We start from the raw sequence: 13731 nt of genomic DNA, 5'->3' as shown, positions 1-13731 counted from the left end.
ACAAGGAAGAGGAAGATCTTCAATAAAATGGATTGACACAATAACTGTAAAAGTGGATCTAAGCAGAGCAGAAAGTGTGAGAACGCTGTAACATAAGGCAAAGCTTTGGTCTCTTGTATATGGAGTCAGTATGAGTTGAAGTCAACTAAATGACACTAATAAACAATAACTACTCTTCCATAATTCTCAGAAGAAAAAGCAGCTCTCTCAATTTCCACATTTAGAGGACTTTCTTCACAGATGGACATGTATAATAATAGACATTGTTCAGATTAGATTACTCAGCAATACAAATTTCCACATAGGGTCTGCAGTGTGCTCTCAGACTAAGTTAACTCGCTATCTCCTCTAGGTCAGATTTGCTTACAGAGGAGCAGATATCATTTCTAAGCAGCACAAAATTGTAGACATCAAGAGTACAGATAAGCACATTGAAGGAAATAAGGAACTCTAACATTGAACTCTAACATCCTAATATTCCTTTTTACTCAAAATCTAATAGCAGTTAAGATTCTCCCATTATACTTTAAAATATGTCAACATATAAATCAAACAAAATGAAATAGACAACTTTTAAAGTCTTATTCCTTGAACATAACCTTAACAATTCTTAGATTATATTTTACATATTGTATCTTTTAAAAGAGGAAAGAATCAAGAAACTTAAAAGATTTAATTCAAGTCATATAACTGGAAAGTCTCTTTATACTTTGTTATTATCCCATATAAAGAATATTTTTAAAGTGCTTGAGCAAACGGGTAAAATTACTAGATCAATCATACACTAATTGTGTAACTTTGTGAATATGCAGACTAATATTTATTATTCTTAGTATGCTCATTTTTAAATGGTTTCTTGGTATTGACTTTCATTTATTTTTTAATATCTTTAGTACAATCTGTATACTGAGCAAATAATTCATGATGCTGGACTTTATGAAGAAGAATGTGACATCAGAATTGGGGGAAAAGATTCATCTACAATCTGCATTACGCAGAAAATACAACTTTGATTACTGAAAGTAAAGAGGATATGAAGCACTATCTGCAGAAAACTAAGAAGTACAACTTTCAGTATGGATTACATCATAACACCAAAGAAACCAAAGTCTTGACTAGAGGAACAATAGCCATATTATGATAGAGAAAGGATTGAAGCTATCAATTATTTAATTTTGCTTGGATCAACAATCTATATCCTTAATACCAGCACTCAAGAAATCAGGAGATGTATTCCATTGGGCAAGTCCACTCTCTCTCCAAAATACTGAAGACCAATAATGTCACTTTGAACACTAAGATGCCCCACATTCAGGCAATGGTGCTCAATCATTTTCTAGGCATCTGATTTCTGGACAATATCTATGGATTATAGAACAAGAATTGTGGCCTTTGAGTTCTAGTCCTGTAGTGAGTACTGAACATTCTATTGAGTACCAAGAGAACAGATATCTCTTGAAAAATGTTCAGCCAGAATGCTCCTTGGAGACAGAGATAACAAAGTTATCTTCATACTTTGTATATATAGCTAGATGAGGCTATTCCTTGAGAAGGGAAACATTCTTGGAAAGGTGGAAGGTCAACAAAGGAGAAAAAACCTCCAACCAGATAAACTGACAAGATGACTTTAACAATGGACTCCATTATCTTAGAGATGATAAGGATGTCACAGGACAGGACAGAGTTCAGTTTGGCTGTTCATAACATCACTGAGTCATACTTGATTGATTTCACAGCACCTAACAATAACAAGAAAAACAATAGAACAATATCTACTAGAGTTTGTTGTTAGATAGAGTCGAGTACAATTTATAATGACTCTATGAATAAAAGATCTGAAACTTGTTCTATGCTGGCTCATCCTCACCATCTCATTTGAGCCTGTTGCTGTAGTCATTGTGTTAATCCACCTGATTGAGGATCTTCCTTTCTTTCACCATCCTCAACTTTCCCAAACACAATGCCCTTCTTCAAGAATAGCATCTCCTAGAAATATGCTCAAAGTATGTGTGATGAAGCTTTATCATCTTTGTATCAAGGAATATTCAGCCTTTAGGTTCTCTAAGACATACCTGTTTGTACTTTTGGAAGTACACGAGATATTCAGAATTCTCCTATACCACATCTCAATAGCATCACTATTCCTCCTTGTCATCCTTAGTCATTGTGAGGCTATCAGAGTCAAATGCACAGCAAGTTGAAAAGACCATGGCCTGAATCAAGACCACCTTCATCCTCAAACTAGGATCATTACTCCTCAATTTTTATTTTTTTTTCCATTCTCTGGTCTTCTCATGTAAAGTGGATATTGGGTTTTTGGGTTTGGCTGTTTGTTTTTTTTTTAATTTTCTACTACTGTAGTCTGCAATATGGATTGAGGCTCAATGTCAAGAAGACAAAGATTCTCACCACTCTGTTGCTGAGCTGTTCCAGTCATTTTTTATAATCTTCAGCAGAATTTTGCTTGCATGTGACACTAATGATGCTCTTTGATAATTTTCACATTCTGTGGGACCATATTTCTTTGGAATGGGAAAAAATATAGATCTCTTCCAGTCAGCTGGCAAAGTGGTTGTTCTCCAGATTTCTTGGCACAACTTGGTGAGAATATCTAGGGAAGCATCTATTAGTTGAAATATGTCAATTGGTATACCATCAATTCCTTGGGTCTTATTTTTTGGCAATTCTTTCAAAATAGCTTGAACTTCCTCCTTCATCACCACAGGCTCTTGCTCATGTGTTTCATGAAATTCTTCTCTGTCTGCCAATTAATTTTGGTACAATAACTCTCTGTATACTCTTTCCATCTTCTTTTAATGCGTCATGGATTACTTAAATTCTGCCCAATGTATCCTTAAGTATTTTAAGTATTTAAAGTTTGAATTTGTTTTTCAGTTTCTTCAGGTTAAGACATGATGAGCGATTTTGGCTTTTTTTGATTTCTGACTCCATCTCTTTGCACATTTCATGTTATACTTTGTCTTCCCGCACTGCCTTTTGAAATCTTCTGTTCAGCTCCTTAATATCTTGACTTCTTCCCTCTGATTTTATATATATATATACACACACACACACACATCTGTCTCTATCTGTATCTATCTATCTATCTATCTATCTATCTATCTATCTATCTATCTATCTACCTCTATCATCTCTATCTTTATCTCTTCTGTCTCTATGTCTATCTGTATCATCTCCATCTCTATCTCTATCTATCTCTGTCTGTATATCTTCATTTTTCATTATGCCTGCTAAGTTTTCTTCCAGTAACTCTTTCACTTCCTCAGTGACTTCCTCCCCCTCCTCCCTTCATTCTGTTGTGGGTTTCTAATCATGTATATGTTACTTGATGGTGTCCCACGGAATTCTTGGGCTTTCTTATTGTTCCTTATTTTTGATGTTTTTTTTTCCCCTAGCAGATCAGTGCTGAAGATTCGATCTTCTATTTTACTTTTTCTGTGTTCCATCTCTTAGACTATGCTCATATGTCCCTCCAACATTTTGTCAGTATCTGAGACATTGGTTCTCTTATTCTGGATTGTAGTTTCTTGCTTTCCAGAGCTTCCCATGCCTTATTTATTTTATTTACATTGTCTTCAATTATTCTTTTAAGTTTCTCTTAGATTTTACTTGCAGAATCCTGCAATTCCTTGAGCTTTTTTTCTACTTATTAAAAGCATTCAATCATTATTCTTTTTTTTTTTTTATTCTTTTGAATTTTTTTGTCAGAAAGTTCTACCGTATTTTTTGGTTTCAGGAAATCCATTGATCCAGTGTTTTGATCATATTTTTGGGTTACATCTTGTTTTGGTTTTCTGTATGGTGTGAGATGGTCTTCTTCTTCCATGCTATTGCTGTAGTGGGGTTTTTCTTGCCTTGGGCCTCATCAGCTTGATAACCTTGACTCAGGAGCTCATTGTTCCAGAGGAAGGAAGGCACCTCACCCTGTCTGAATATTACTCTGATGCCTGGGCTTAAGGAAAGATTTGCTTCCACTGAGGAGCTCAATATCCTAGTAGGGAGAGAAAGACAATTCATTCTGCCTTTAGTTCTTCCTTTCTGGTGCTGCGGCAAAATTGGCTGGGATTAGGGGAACAATTGCTCTGCTCCTTTCTCAGGTCCTGCAGCTAGGTTCTGATTACAGCTCTCACTCCTGAAGTTTGTTGTCCTCGTTGGTCTGCGGAGTGGTGCGGCCAGATTCCATGACTCTCTTCACCACTCTGATAGTTTAAGAAAAAATACTTTGTTTCTGTGTTTTTATCACTTTTGGGGGGTGATCTGTTCCAGTACTGTATTCCTATAGGTCTTGATTGCTGGAGCCTTTGATTAGAATGCATGGATGGCCTAGGAAAATTATTTTCTGGTGAAAGCAATGCTTCACCTGGATCCAGAATGTTGGCATTATCCTCCCCTTGAGATAACCTGTGAATTAGGAGCCTCCTCAGACAGCCAGCTGTCGTAGTAAGGCAGAATCTGGAAGGTCTGCAGCTCAAGTCTAGTTTTCCTCCTCTACTTTTCTGTTATTTTATTATCTCGGGGGGGGGGAATCTTTACATTAAATAAGAGCATATTGAATTGTATTGGCTTAGTTTCTCCTACATAATTTTCTATCTTTAAAGTTAAGTCCAAAGGATTCTGTGCTCCTCCCATGCAATTTGTAGCATCTGAAAATCTTCTGAAGCATTAGCTTTGACTTGATTCTGACTGAAGGTAATGAGATTTTGATAAAAACATAATGCAATCAATTTCTGGGGAATTATTGTTGCTTTTAGGTGAACTTACGTTGACTATCACTCACAGACCCATGAACTAAAGATCTGAACTTTTCCATGTCTGTCACCACCTCATGATCTCTGTCATGCCCCAGCCCAGTGTGCTAGTTACTGTATCAATGCATCTTGTTGGTGCTGTTCCTCTCTTTCTCCAGTCCTGTGTCTTTGCCAGAGTTATGTCTGTCTCCAAAATTGCTTCCTCTTGAGAATATGGCCAAAGTAAGTGAGAAGTTTCACCATTCTTGACTAAAAGGAGCACTATGTAAACAATTTCTTCAAATTCATTAGTTTTTCTCCTGACAATTCATGATGTTTTTAGTACACTTCAATAACATCACCACAATTTAAAGACTGCTGAAACTGAGGAGGACCTGAAACGCTTGCTGCAGAAGATCAAGGACTACAGCCTCCTATATGGACTGAAGCTCAACATCAAGAAAATAAAGATTCTAACCATTGGGCCAATTGGCAGCATCAGTATGGATAGTGAAGAGATTGAGATAGTTAACAGTTTTAATTTACTTGGCTCCACAATCAACATTCTTGGTAACAGCACCCAGGAAATCAAAAGATGAATTGCACTGGGAAAGTCGGCTATTAGGGACCTCTAAAGAGTACTGAAGAGCAACAATGTCAGACTGCAGACTAAGGTGCGCCTGATCCAGGCTATAGTCTTGGCAATTATGTGCTATGCATCAGAGAGTTGGACAGTGAATAGGGTTGATAGAAAGAGAACTGATGTCTTTGAGCTGTGGTGCTGGAGAAGAGTGTTGAATATACCATGGACTCCTAGGAGAACAAACAGGTTCATCCTGGAGAGGGTGAAGCCAGAATGTTCCTTGGAGTCAAGGATTCTGAAGCTTCATCTGACATACTTTGGGCATGTTGCAAAGAGGGACTGGTCCTTGGAGAGGGACATCATGTTTGGCAGAGTGGAGGGCCGGTGAAGGAGAGGAAGACCTTTGATGAGATGGATCAATTCTGTGACCGGAGAGGTGGGAATAAGTGCATTTGCGATGGCTAGGTTGGCACAAGATAGAGGAACGTACAGAGCTCTGGTATATAGGGTTGCTATGAGTCGCACGCGACTCAATGGCACATAACAACAACAACAACAACATCTTATATTGGTCTTCTTTATTAGTTTTCTGACTTTCAGAATTAAGAAATTGCATACTGAAAATTGAGAATTCCTAAAAGTCCTGCCTACTATTTCATACGGCCTTTACAAATAGTGTAAGTCAATATTTAGAATGATATGATGAGTTTACTGTTATCTCACCATCTCTTTAAAATAAGTAAAAAAAAATCCAGGTGAATACAGCTTAATGATTTAAAAAATACCCAGATTTGTCTGATTCTAATATCTAGGTTCTCTTGCTTATGAAATTGGTCATTTAATAGTGATGAAAAATTCAATATTAAAGGAGAGTCAAACTTAAACATTTAATAGTTTAATATTGCCTTTGTATGTACTTGTCATTTTAAAAAAAACTATGTTTTCTCATTTTGCAAATATTGTCTTTACCAATATGTTGTAAAACACTTGAGTGTGGGTATGTGTGTGTTTTATATACTAAGAAATAGTTCCATTTATAGGAACCTACAGTTTTTGCTGAAGACTGTAACAGGGTAGGGTTCTTTGGTGTTGGTTTTTGTTTTTTGGGTTTTTTTTTAGTATTTAACTTTTGTAACTCTATTTTCTTCAACAACAACAAAATCTTCGTTTTTTATTTCTCTTTTATAACACAAGCAATGATTTATTGGTAATGACAGTAAAGGAAATACTGAGTCTCTGGTTCGAAAGGAGCTCGTCCAGTGTCCTTCTGCAACTTAGTGACTTTCTCCTTTTTTGCCAACTAGTCATTTGAAGTCATTCACATTTGTTACCTGGACCGGGGTACGAATAAACGTAAAATAGTTAATTCTGTTGTTTCTTCTTCACCTTGATTGGACTAAACAAATACAGTTACACTGCTAGCATTCTGAAACGTAACATGACGAAGTGGGACCGTCTTCTTTAATAACATCTGTTAGTTCCAGAGTTTGAGTTGGTTCTTTTCTTTCTGCCTCCTCAAAATCCCTAGATTGGGGTAGGTTGATTTTTTTTTACATATTTTGGACCCTGACCATTATCTGGTCTTTGAAATTTCATGGAATAAAGCTTAACAGGTTGATTAAACGCATCTGTAATAAGTAGCTGCTCATAGCAATCACAGTCAGATTCCAAAAAGGACAAGTCTTTCCGTAAACAGTTGTCACATCCATGTAATAGTGTTAAGTCAATATTTAGAATGACAATGAATTTAATGTTATCTCACCATCTTTCATTAAAATACTCACAGCCAGCTTTATTAAAAAAAAGACATTAAATCCATGTAACCTTTTGGAATATCCATGTCCTCATTGCTTCCAGGGTCATTTTCTAAGTGCTGCTAATTTTTTTTTTCTTCTAATCCAACAGCATACTGATCAATTCTCACTTTGTTCCGAAAAAAGGAGAAATGTAGATGTTGCTGATATATTGTTGGTGGCAGCTGTTCCCTTGCACTGATGTAGATGAACTTCCAAGAAAATTGCCTGTGGGTATTTATTACTCATAGAACTAAATGCTGGAGAATTCTTACACATGGTCCACACCCTCTTATGGGGAACTTGACCACAGCGAACCTAGAGCGCGCGCTGCTCAGCTCCCGCTAGAAACCTGGATCCTTTCTACTGGCTTCGCTCCCTCAGTCATCTCAGGTAGCAGGAAGAGGCCTCAGGGGAGAAGAAAGGAGAGGGGTGGGAGCTAAGGCCTGGACAGTGGGCGACAAGGGGGCGGGACATATTTTGAGAACATAAAATTTTAAATCAAACTAGTTTTTATTAATTGATAAAACATGCGTACATGAGTTTGGGTTTTTTTCCCCTTGGTTTGCATACAATAATTCATATATATTGTGTTTCATTCATGTACTTTGTGCTTTATATAATCTCTTATTTACATTGTGTTTCATACACTCATTCATATACATTGTATTATACAGAAGTACTTACTATTGATCTATGCCTACTTTTGAAATAAAATTTTTATTTTATATTGCTTTAGTTACAAAGTTTTATGCATTGCTTTTCACAATGAGTCTTTTCCGTTTCTTTTACTCACCTCTCCCTCCACCCATCGGAAGGGTGGATGGACAGCACGGGAAATGAAGACCCTTGTTGAGATGGAACAGTAACTGGGGCAATGGGGGTTAGTGAGTCAGAATTAGTGAGACTGGCTAAGGACGGGGCCGGATTCAGATCTCCTGTACATTGGGTAGCTATCGGTCTCAGGAGACGTAATGGCACATAACAATGATTAACCGTATCCCCACCCCATACACTCAATTATGTAACCTTTAGTGGCATCTATTTCCTAAAAACATACCTCTGGAAATTCTATGAACTTTGATAAATGATGATGGTTATATTAAGTTTTCAGACCTTTTGTTCATAGAGTCGATATGCGTCGTGCTCCAGTGGAAGACAATCAACAAGTACCACAGAGAAAATAACTTGGGAATGTGTTTGGATGGGGTTTTAAAGGAATTAGAAGGTTCACGCTTTATTTACATTGTTAAAATGAGTCTTACCTTTAACAAAAGTTTATTGGAAACTCTCTCATTCTCTCTCTCTCTCTCTCTGTGTGTGTGTGTGTGTGTGTGTGTACCTCATTCAGAAAATCCTCTTTTTTCCCAAAAAAGGGTGTTTCTTTTTTAACAATAATGTCTATGTTTCCCAGAAGACATATCCGTCTTTAATTCTAATACAGTAAATTACTAAAAAAAAATGTTCAGAGGTAAAAGTTTTACATAATTGTCATAGTTGTGGATTATCATCAATTAAGTGAATTCTATTTAATGTAATTGTGGTGAGGTTCATTGTCTAAAAATTTAAACTCAAGGGAACTCTACTGGCCAAAGAGTGCAAAAGTTTCCAAGATTTAAATAAGCTTTCTTGCTTTTATCTTAACAATGGTAAGAACTTTGGGAACTTAGTCATTAAGAATAATTATATGACTTTTAAACTACTTCAGAGTCACTCACATTTGGTTTCATTGTATGTGCACACAACGATCTTTGAGGTTTTCTGTCAGCATTTACATCTTTGCAAGGAAAAACCTGAGATTGACATGTCAGGCAATTTACCACAAATCAAAGTTAATGGGTGGTATAGTTAGGAAGAAAGTCAAACTGATTCTAATATTCTTTTTCTGACTTCAGCTACATTTTCAAACTCTTCAGTATCAGACTTCAGGAGCAAACTCTGATTTGCTGTTCTTTACAGGATATTCCCTCTGTCCCCAGGAACGGAAATTTGTTCTTTCTTCTGACAAGGTGGCATGCTGCCATTACTACATCCTTTAATAAATAAACACATCTATTCAATGTCACAACAAATTAGAAAGTACTTATTTCTGTTCAGTGAGCCGGATGAAATCAATAATCACCAGGGAGTTGCCACTGTAATTCATTAGAACCATTCACTGGGCCTCAGTAATCAACTCAGAGGAGGAAGCCAAAGTCTAGATTCTCTTGGGAGAGAAAGCTAGGATCAAACGTGACTCAGCTATAATGAAAATAGTATCTAACAACTATTGTGTTTATACTATTTATATTTGAAGTATGGAGGTTCTTTATCAGAGGTGGAAACAGTGGTTTTAGAATCGTCCACTCACTGATAATTCTCAGAGTGCAATTTAACATAGAAAAGAGGATAAATAAAATAAATGAAAAAAGATAAAGGAAATTACAAAAATGATTTTGATAAGTAGTATGATATTTGGAGATGAAGAATTTGGATCTTCTTGGAGTTGAAAGTGAGTTGTTACTATTGTTGATGATTGTTGTCAAATTGAGCATGACTCATGGCGACCCTATGAACAAAAGGGCTGAAGCTTTCTATTAACTATGAACATTTATCAAAGTGCATAGAGTTTCCAAAGGCATGTTGTTTAGGACGTGGATCCCACTTCTACCTCGTAAGAATATCCTCTCTAGTACACCAGTCTCCCTAAGCCTTTGGATCCTTTCTGCCTTGTCTAAGTTAGTTCTAAAGTTCGGACTTCATTTAGTATACATCATCTTAAACTATTATTACAGTAACTAACAAACAAATTAGGGAACTCTGGTGGTTTGCTGGTAAGAAATTTTCACTCTCCACTCCAAAGTATACAATTTTAATACACTAGCTACTCCGAAGGAGGAAGGTGGGAAATCTCCTCCCGTGCATTTTACAACTCTGAAAACCCCCTGAGGGTCAACCATGAATTGGTTTCAACTCAAAGATACATAACATGCCAACTACACAAAATGTATTCTTATTTACTCAATATAAAACAATGAATCTTAAGTACAAATATTTAATCTTGATCCTGCTCTTTTAAGAACAATTCACACACATATCCTTCAGACTACAGTTGATATTAAACAGAAAGACCATGCAGTTATTTTGACATGCATCATATAATGTGGTAAGTCATACTTTGTACTTCATCCCACGTTGCCTAAAGAGATTTAAATCTGCAGTGGATTTAAACATAAAACCTGTTTTGAAAACAATGCCTTGATGGCAGCTACCTAATAGACATTTTGTATTGGCAAGAGAATACTAACTCTTTTAGGCAAAGATGGAAGGGCTAATTCCACACCCTAAGAATGAATAGCAGAAGTTAGAGAAAGTTAAATTCCAGCTTAATGGGAATACTCCAATCCCAATATTTCATGTCTTATTTCTTTCTAATATTTGTTCTGACTTTATAAAGTATCCCATCAACACTGGAGATTATTACCATTATTAGTAATTATTTGGTCATCTGGAGGATTAGACAATGAATTCAAATTTCAGAAGTCTTAACCAGATATCAAATGATTTTCAGTTAAGTCACAAAAGTTTTCAGATTCTTTGGGCTAAGAATTTCTCTCTCTTTTTCCAGTTTGTCTAGTGCAGTTGGAAGTTACCAATTAATTCTACATTATTTTTATTTTCCCTAAAAGACTTATGCTTTTTATAAGCAATGAATTCTGGTGATCATTTGAGTAACTCTTTATGGCATGTTCCATGCATGCCATGGACCATTAATACTCTCTTCACCATAGAAAACATAATCATTAATTATTTCAGCTCTACCAAGAGTAGTTGTCCGTATTGTTATGTACCGTAAAGTTGGAACCAACCCATAGCTAAACCTCTGCCAGGTTTCCAGGGGCAGTTAATCACACAGGAAGAGAGTGCCCATCTTTCTCTTACTGAGCAGCTGATGGCTTCGAACCATATGCCTTTGGGAGCTCAGCACTACTTCTTGCCACTGGGCTACTAGAGCTTCCTCTACTAAGAGTAGAGAACTAATTTCAAGAAACTTCAAAAAAATTCCAAATGTTCATCCTTAGATTCTTTTTTTCTCTGAAAAAGTTTGGTCAGCCATTCTGTTTGTCTAAACCTATTACAATCTAACTTTGAATACTTTATGTCTCAAGAAGCCACTCATGCTCAGATAAACCATCATGATAAGTAACCACAGTGAGCCTTATTTTGTTCCAAATTCTGTATTCATTCAGGTTTAATCAGAGAAAGCAGAAAGGTAGATATACAGATAATAAAAGATTTGTTACAGAGATTTGAGTGATCCAACTGTGGTAGTTAGTTAAATATTCTATGAAGTATGAAATGGGGTTTGATGTCAACTAGGCAGGACTCAGAAGGAAAGATGCATTAAAATGTACAAAGGCAAAGCACAAAAGGAAACTGCAAAACTGTGCTGGACACCACACAAACAGATTGGAACTCTCTGTTTCCAAATGTAATAGATTTAGGTTCATTTTTAATTATTTAGTGCTACTATAGCAATAATGTTTAAGAATAGATGGCTTTAACCACCAGATATGCATTTTCTAACTGTTTAAACCCAATCAAACGAATTTCCATGGAGCTAATTTAAACCCATTAATATCATATTCAAGCAAAATTCTGCTAAAGATCATTAAAAATGGCTAGAATATTACATAGATATGGAACCGCCAGATATTCAAGCAGGATATAGAAGAGGCTGTGGCACTGGTAATGTAATTGCTGATGTCAGATGGATCCTGATTGAATGTAATGAGTACCAGAGGAATGTCTATTGCATCTTTATTAGCTATGCGAAGGCATTTGACTGTGTGGGTCATATCATGTTAAGGCTAACATTGAAAAGAATGAGAATCTCAGAGAACTTAATTGTGTTCATGCGAAATCTTTACCTAGACCAGGAAGTGATTATGTGAACAGAACAAGGAAACACTTGTCTTGTAATGTGCCGTTGAGTCGCCTGTGACTCATAGTGACCCTATGTACAGTAGCCTTGATACCTGCTTTATCCTGTGCCAACTCTGCTATCTCTGACACACCTAACTTCATTACCTCAGTCACTGAATCAATCCAGCTCAACGATGGTCTTTTTCTCTTCTCAGTTCCTCTACCCTTCCAAGCATGATATCCCCCTCCAAGGACTGATTCCTCTTTGCAACATGCCCAAAGTACATCAGACAAACCTTCAGAGTCCTTGCCTCCAAGAAGCAGCCTGGTTTCACCCTTTCTAGGGCAAACCTGTTTGTTCTTCTGGCAGTCCATGCTATATTCAACATTCTTCTCAAGCTCCATGGCTCAAAGACATTAATTCTGTTTCTATCATCCATAGTCACTGTCCAGCTCTCTGATGCATTTCAAGCAATTGCAAAGATGATGGTGTGGATCAGGGAACACTACGTAGTTTAAAATTAAGAAGTGAATACTTTAGGATTTTATTCTCTCTCCATATCTATTCAATCCTTATTCTGAGCAAATTATTTGAGAAACTGGACATTGTGAAGAAGAGTGTGGCATCAGGATCAGAGGGATATACATCAGTATCTTGTGTTATGCTGATAACACAACCTTGCTTGTTAAAAGTGAGGAGGACTTGAAACACTTGTTGCAGAAGATCAAAGAATACAGCTTTAAACAGGGATTGCATCTCAATGTCAAGAAGACAAAGATTCTTACCACTGGACTTATAGGCAGCATCGTAATAGATGGAGACGAGATTGAAACTGTCAACAACTTAATTTCACTTGGACTCACATTTAACATCCTTGGTACCAGCAGTCAGGAAATCAGGAGACGTATTTTACTGGGAAAATCTGTGTTAGGAGGCGTCTACAAATTACTGAGGAGAAATTATGTCAGTTTGAGGACAAAGTTGCATCTCATTCAGGCTAGAATCTTTCTAATCACTTGCTATGCATCTGGGAGTTGGACAATGAATAAGGATGACATAAAAAGAATTGATGTCTTTGAGCTTTGGTGTTGGAGAAGAGTACTGAACATTCTATAGACTGCCACCCCCCCAAAAACAAAGCAGCAGCAAATATGTCTTGGAGTGGTTGCAGCTGAGTGCTCTTTGGAGGCAAGGATGATGAGGCTTTGCCTCACATACTCGAGGCATGTTGCTAAGAAGGGTTATTTCTTGGTGATGAATATGATGCTCAGAAAGTTGGAGTTTCAGCAATGGAGCCGTAGGCCTTCAAACAGGTACATTGACACAGTGACTGCTACAATGGGCTCTATTATGTCAGCAAGTGTAAAGATGGCACAAGATAGGACAGAGTTCAGATCTGTCATTCATAGGGTTTCTATAGATTGTACTCTACTCAATGACACCTAACAGCAACAAGGTATATTCATGATGGCCGCTCGTTTTATTTCTAATATTGTACACATAAAAGGAGTAGGCTGCTTCATTTTCAATCTAAGATTGACAGATAATATAAATGTACTCATATAAGATTTTATTTAAAATACCTGAAATAAACTAAAGAGTTGAATAGAAGATTTCAAAAGGCAGCACATGATGACAAAGCAAAATATTACAATGAAATGTGCAAGGAGTTGGAGTCAGAAAATCAAAAGGGCCGAACTC

At 36.7% G+C, this 13731-nt stretch overlaps 1 pseudogene; it reads right to left on the bottom strand.

The window, feature by feature from the left end:
- Positions 1 to 6605: 6605 nt before the first annotated feature.
- The window catches only part of LOC102859849, a 151957-nt pseudogene continuing 144831 nt past the window's right edge, over positions 6606 to 13731 (bottom strand).

Source organism: Elephantulus edwardii, unplaced genomic scaffold, assembly GCF_000299155.1.
Source record: "Elephantulus edwardii isolate Elephantulus edwardi_28Jun2011 unplaced genomic scaffold, EleEdw1.0 scaffold00107, whole genome shotgun sequence".
In the NCBI taxonomy this organism is placed as follows: domain Eukaryota; kingdom Metazoa; phylum Chordata; class Mammalia; order Macroscelidea; family Macroscelididae; genus Elephantulus; species Elephantulus edwardii.
Note: the sequence above shows the minus strand (reverse complement) of the source record. Positions and strands in the feature narration are given on the sequence as shown.